Source organism: Erpetoichthys calabaricus, chromosome 16 (genome assembly GCF_900747795.2).
Source record: "Erpetoichthys calabaricus chromosome 16, fErpCal1.3, whole genome shotgun sequence".
NCBI classification, from domain to species: domain Eukaryota; kingdom Metazoa; phylum Chordata; class Cladistia; order Polypteriformes; family Polypteridae; genus Erpetoichthys; species Erpetoichthys calabaricus.
The window spans coordinates 94,955,723-94,961,449 of record NC_041409.2 but is presented as its reverse complement, the minus strand read 5'-3'; positions in this window follow the sequence as shown (position 1 = coordinate 94,961,449).

Below are 5,727 nucleotides of genomic sequence, written 5' to 3'. Positions count from 1 at the left end.
TGGAAGCTTACGTTGCTTTTCAAAATGTACCTGAAAATCTCACCCCAATCCTAACCATGTGCTGCAGCTACTTTCTTAAGCTAATTTTTCAATATTTGGCTGAAACATTCAACCAAATCTTCACACTGTTATAATTCAACAAAAAAACGTTAATATTTCCAGAAAAGCCTGCAGCCTACACTCTTTGAAGGGTTAAGGCCTACAAAAAACACTCAAAAGGAGAGGGGAACAACCAAAATCATCAAAAACAAGAGCAAAGCTTGATTCTTACAGTCCAGTGAGGGTTGGACGGTCATAAGGCCTTGGATCCCTGTTCTCTATAGCATCTCACTGGCTTGAGTGTTTAGTTTTCTGTCCTTCCTAGTGTGATTGGTGGCCGGCCATTTATTCCACCCAATACCCCCAGGCCGCCAGGTGGAGCTCTCCTTGCACTATGGAGGTACCCCGAATGCCAGCAGGGAATTATGGACATTGGAGTTTTCCTTTACAACCCTGCTGGATACCACGGGGGCCACTAGTAGGCACTGCAGGGAGGAGCAGTAATTATTTTCCCTACGCCCCGGAAGTATGTCAGAGTCACATGAACAAGAGGAATGACGTGCTTCCGGGGTGAAGAAAAGGATTTTTTTTTCTGACCCGGAAGTGTTTCTAGTCACGTGGACAGAGAGGGTGAAACACTTCCGGGTCAAGGACTATAAAAGACTCAGAGAAACACCAGAGCGTTGAGCTGAGTTGGGAGGCAGGGTGGCTAAGCGTCTGGGAGAGTGGAGGATTGGTTATTGTTATTTGATTATTGATTTGTTATTGAGTATAGTGGAGTGGTGGTGCTTTGTGCACTTTATTATTATAATAAATATTCATCTTTGGACTTTTACCTGGTGTCTGACGTCTGGTCTGAGGGTTCAAGGGGTCGACAGTGCCTCTATCTGTTACACTAGTTATTATATATAGGCTCTGAGGCTAGGTATTTGCACTGGTAATCGAAAGGTTGCCAGTTCAAATCCCGTAAACGCCAAAAGTGACTCTACTTGAGCAAGACACTTAACCTGCAATTGTTCCGTCCTGGGTATGATGTTAATCTGCATCAAGCCCTGCATGTAGGCCCTCCAACCTGCAGGGAAAAACCTGGGGATTGATGGCAGAATTGGCACTCCAGCCACCATAAAAAAAAACCTCACACTGGTTCTGTTCCATCTGAACTGGTGTGGTGCTGAAGTGTCACCCATTGCATGGCTACACTTGGGTCCCAATCTGGGATCCAGAATTGGTTCATCATGTGGTGGGTGCAGCAATGCGCTGTATCAGTGTGTGCTCCTAACCTCCTCCTCCTCCTCCTTCTAGTTATTTGATCACAGCCACAGGATTACCCTTATAATATTAAAGATTTAATAAGTGAATTTAGCAATGTAAGCCATAACTAACAACTCTACCTTATCTGGTATGTGTCTTTATTATGAAAGTGCATATTGATTTATTCATATTTATTATTTTTGGTATTTCATTATTTATTTATTCAAATACTTATTTATCTCTAATACTAGGGGGCTTTGACCCCTGTTTGCTTTGCCAACCCCCATGCCTGCGCTACACACTAGCCTCTTTGTGGTTCTGCCACTCGCTTATGCTTATGCAGAAGTACAATTTAAACAGATTGTTATTTTCATGGGAATTATTACGTATGCATAATAGAAATAACTATTTTACATTACAGCAAGTAATTAACCATATTAAAAAAATAGTACAATGTTATAATTTGAAAGTAAATTATGTTTCATTAGAGTTATTCATTGCGTAATATGTTTTCATTCTGTTTGGCTTCGAAATTAACACGCAAATACTTTTCACGCTTATAGTTTTACTGTAAAGCTTCAGTTAAAACAATTTTTTAATTAAATTTCATTAAATTGATTAAATATTGCATTGAATTTTGATTCTGTGTTTTGACTTTCATTTTGACAACGTAATGTACAACTGCCTGTGATTGAATTTTGTTTCTCTCTATTAAGTAAAATGACTTTTTCTTTTTCTAATGTTATCCCCTGAAGATGCACTACATTACCTTTCTTGGATACATCCTTCTTTCTACAGTAATTCGTGTGGTGGAAGACCGGATGGTGTTAATGGTTGTAGATATTCTTCTGGATATTGTAAGTTCATTTTTTCATCTTCCACATGATCATCACCAACCGTTTCAGCAGAGTCTATTGATACGCATTTAACCAATAGACATTTTTGACGTAAATTTGTTTGACTTTTTCGTTTTTCGGTGCTAGGATTGCTCGTTTACTCATTTTTTCTGTTGATAACCCTTTGTGATGAAATTCTTCAATAAGATTTGGACATAATACGTCTTCTTTAATTGGGAACTTAATGTGAGGAAAATGTTAAAATTTATAGGATCTGAGAGAGCAGGATCTGTGTCTGTCAAAAGCATTCACGCAAATCAGAGTTGAGAGTTCCATGTACATGGTTGAATATGGTTGAGAGGAGGGCGTGACTTTAAAAATTTCTCATGGCCAAAGTCTCGTCTTGCGGGACTTGAAAAAATCTTTTAAAGTCTCGCCTCTTAAAAAGTCTCATCTCGTCCAAAGATTTTTTTATATAATAGAGAGATATTATTTTTCCTTTTTCTTGCGATGAGAAGACAAGCAAAATGACACCTTTTATTGGCTAACTGAACAGATTACAATATGTAAGCTTACGAGGCAACTCAAGCGCCTTCTTCATGCAGTTTTTAATTAGTTAACCTATAACTGGTGTCACACACGGCGAGCAGAAGGAAGCTGAGTGGACCAAGTGAAGGTAATTCCACGCCATGCCAGGGGTGGCAGGGTGTGCTAAACCTACTTCTGTTACCTCTGCAGGCCAGATACAGGAAAACCTACTTGATTTATCATTAACAACGTCACTTCCAGTTCCAGTGCCACAAATGACGTCATTTACGCTTCAGGCCACAGGTGACGTGACTTCAAGTTTTGGCCTTCAAAGCCACCATCATATCACTGCTTCAGCAGTTCAGTTTTGGAACTTAATGAGAACACATCTCATTGTATTTCTATACCCTTTTTCAGCCAGGGACCATATACGGATGGCTGCCCCAAACCTTTTTCTTGTGTTGAACTGATTCTTTTACACTGGTTAGCTTATAACAATAAAAGGTGTCATTTTGCTTGACTTCTCATTGCTTCCATAATGGCTAACATGGTACAACACCCTTCCTTTTATTTGTAAAGCACTTTGAGCTACATGTTTTGTTTGAATGCTACAGAAAATGAATGTTTTTGTTATTGCTGTTAGTTTATTTTCTAAAGAGAAAGTCCAAAAGTAATCCAAAGAAGTCAAAAAACATTTCAAAAGATAGCAAATTTAAAAAATAAATAAAATAAACACAAAAACTAGGAAATCCCATAACAGACAAATTAAGCTTGTTCATTAAGTTCGGTTAAGATTCATTAAGTCAAGTATGAAAACCAATCCCAACAAAAATGGTCAAAGACCAAAAACTTACACAAGGGGAAATCCCAAAGGGAACACCACAAAAATGGAGAGCTAATGCCACAGCATCAAACTGAAGTCAACAGGTGGCTTAAATAGGGCTGCTTAGGTGACACCTGATGGTCCTATTAAATTAATTATGAGGAAATGGAACTGGGCTAGAATTAGAAAAAATCATTACAAAAGATGGTAATGTATTCTGGCCAATATCCAGACTGTGAATTCTAATAATTAAAACAGTGACCACTGAGTATTTAGTTAGGAATATGTAGCAGAGTGTATTAGGATTCTTGGCATTGATTTTTGTTTTCAACATTTCCCTTTTGTTTTGATTTTAAAATTTTTGGGTCCATCCCATGTGGGTCTTGACACAATATATGCACAGCAAGAGTGCTATCTGTTCAACTCATTAGCCTCCAGCTAAATCCATATAAATCGTGAATCTTTATTTTGTATAGTACGTGGTGCTGTTAACTAGCATTTTTGCTATTCTTTCCTTCACTGTCAAATGGCTTTATGTTTTTAGATTGATTTCTGATCAGGTGTAAATTAGCGACTTATGTGCAGGTGCTCATTTGCACGGGTCTATAAAGCAAAGCTTTAAACAAAAGCACTTCATAATTTGAAATGGGAAAGTGAAGTCACTGAAGTTACAGAACAGCATTGTACCAAACCTAAGTATTAAAATAGTTGATTGCTCAATGTTAGCTAACTTCATTTTTTGCTATGAAGACCAAAAGAGTTTGGACAAACAAGAAGCTTGTTTGGTTAGCTAACAGTTAAATTGTCCCAATATCTCCTCCAGATATATTTTAAGATTGTCAGAATAATACAGTGATACCAGAATAAGAATAATCTGCTGGGGTTCTTGTCATTATGCTTTATAATATGCATAAAACATACCAATGACTCATAATGTGCTGAAAGTATTTGATCATCTGGTGTGTCTCATGATCAAAAAAGCTTCATTTCTTGATAAATAAAACTAACAACTTCCCATTTTTAATAACAATTATTTAATATATTTAGACACGGCTAACACAGACTGTGGTAATTCACTTTGACTTTCACAGCACATCAGTAATGAAAAGTAAACTGGGGGCTTTAGCTGATGTCTTTTTTACATTTCCCTGTAGCAGTTATCCATCCATTTCTGAACCCACATAATCTACTTAACCCGTGTGATGCCCAAGGACGTGTACAGCCGCCTTAACCCTGACACAGACAGGCAGGACACAAGTGCAAGCACACACATTTTTAGTTTTCTTTCTTTCCTGTGGGAAACACCTTCGCCTGTTTCCATCGGTACAGCACAGTCCCAAGCACAAAGCACAGGTCAGCACACAACAATCTCTTCTTCCTCTTTTCTCTTGACTCCACTCCTCCTGGTGAGCTTCTCCCACCCGACTCTGGCTCCCAGCGTGGAATGAGGTGGCTCCTTTTATTCAGCACCTAGGAGTGCTCCAGGTGGTTCATCATGATTACCTGGAATATCCCCCAGGTGTGGTGGAAGTCCATTATCGGGCTCTGCAGCTCTCCCTGGCAGCCCCCACGGAATCCAACAGGGCTGTACCAAAGTCCAACTCCCAGTGTGCCCTACGGGAATCCATGGTGCCACAGCTGCCTAAGAGGGCTACCCTCTAGTGTCCCAGGGGAGGTATTGCCTCAGTGATCAGGCCAGATAATGGGCATGGCCACCCATCACTTCTAAACTCAGCCTCATTTTTGTCTGCTACTTTGATTTGACTGGCTTATAACTTCATCCTTTACTAAATATTTATGTTCCACCCCTCAAAATAAAGGCCAGAAATTTCTCTTTCAGAATTTTTTACACCTTGCAGCAGAATAAGGTGAAAAATTCAGTAATGTTTTTACCAAAAAAATGCACTTTGAATATTACTCTTATTTCCATTCATGTTAGAATAAGCTTCCAAACACTATAAAAGTGTCAGTGAACCAGAAGAAATGGTTCTGAAATATCTACAAGTTTACATATCTAGTTTTACTATTTTGAAGTATGGGCATTGCCCATTTTGCTAAGCTTTTAGTGGCACAACAGGGGCCTCATGTATAAACGGGATGTATGCACAAAAATGCTCACATCGCTATGTACAGTATAAAAACTAAACTTGGCGTAAAGCCATGCACATTTTCACGCCAGCTCAGTCCCTTGCGTACGCAAGTTTTCGGCTCGATTTTTCAAACTGGCGGCACCCAACGTCAAAGCAGTGC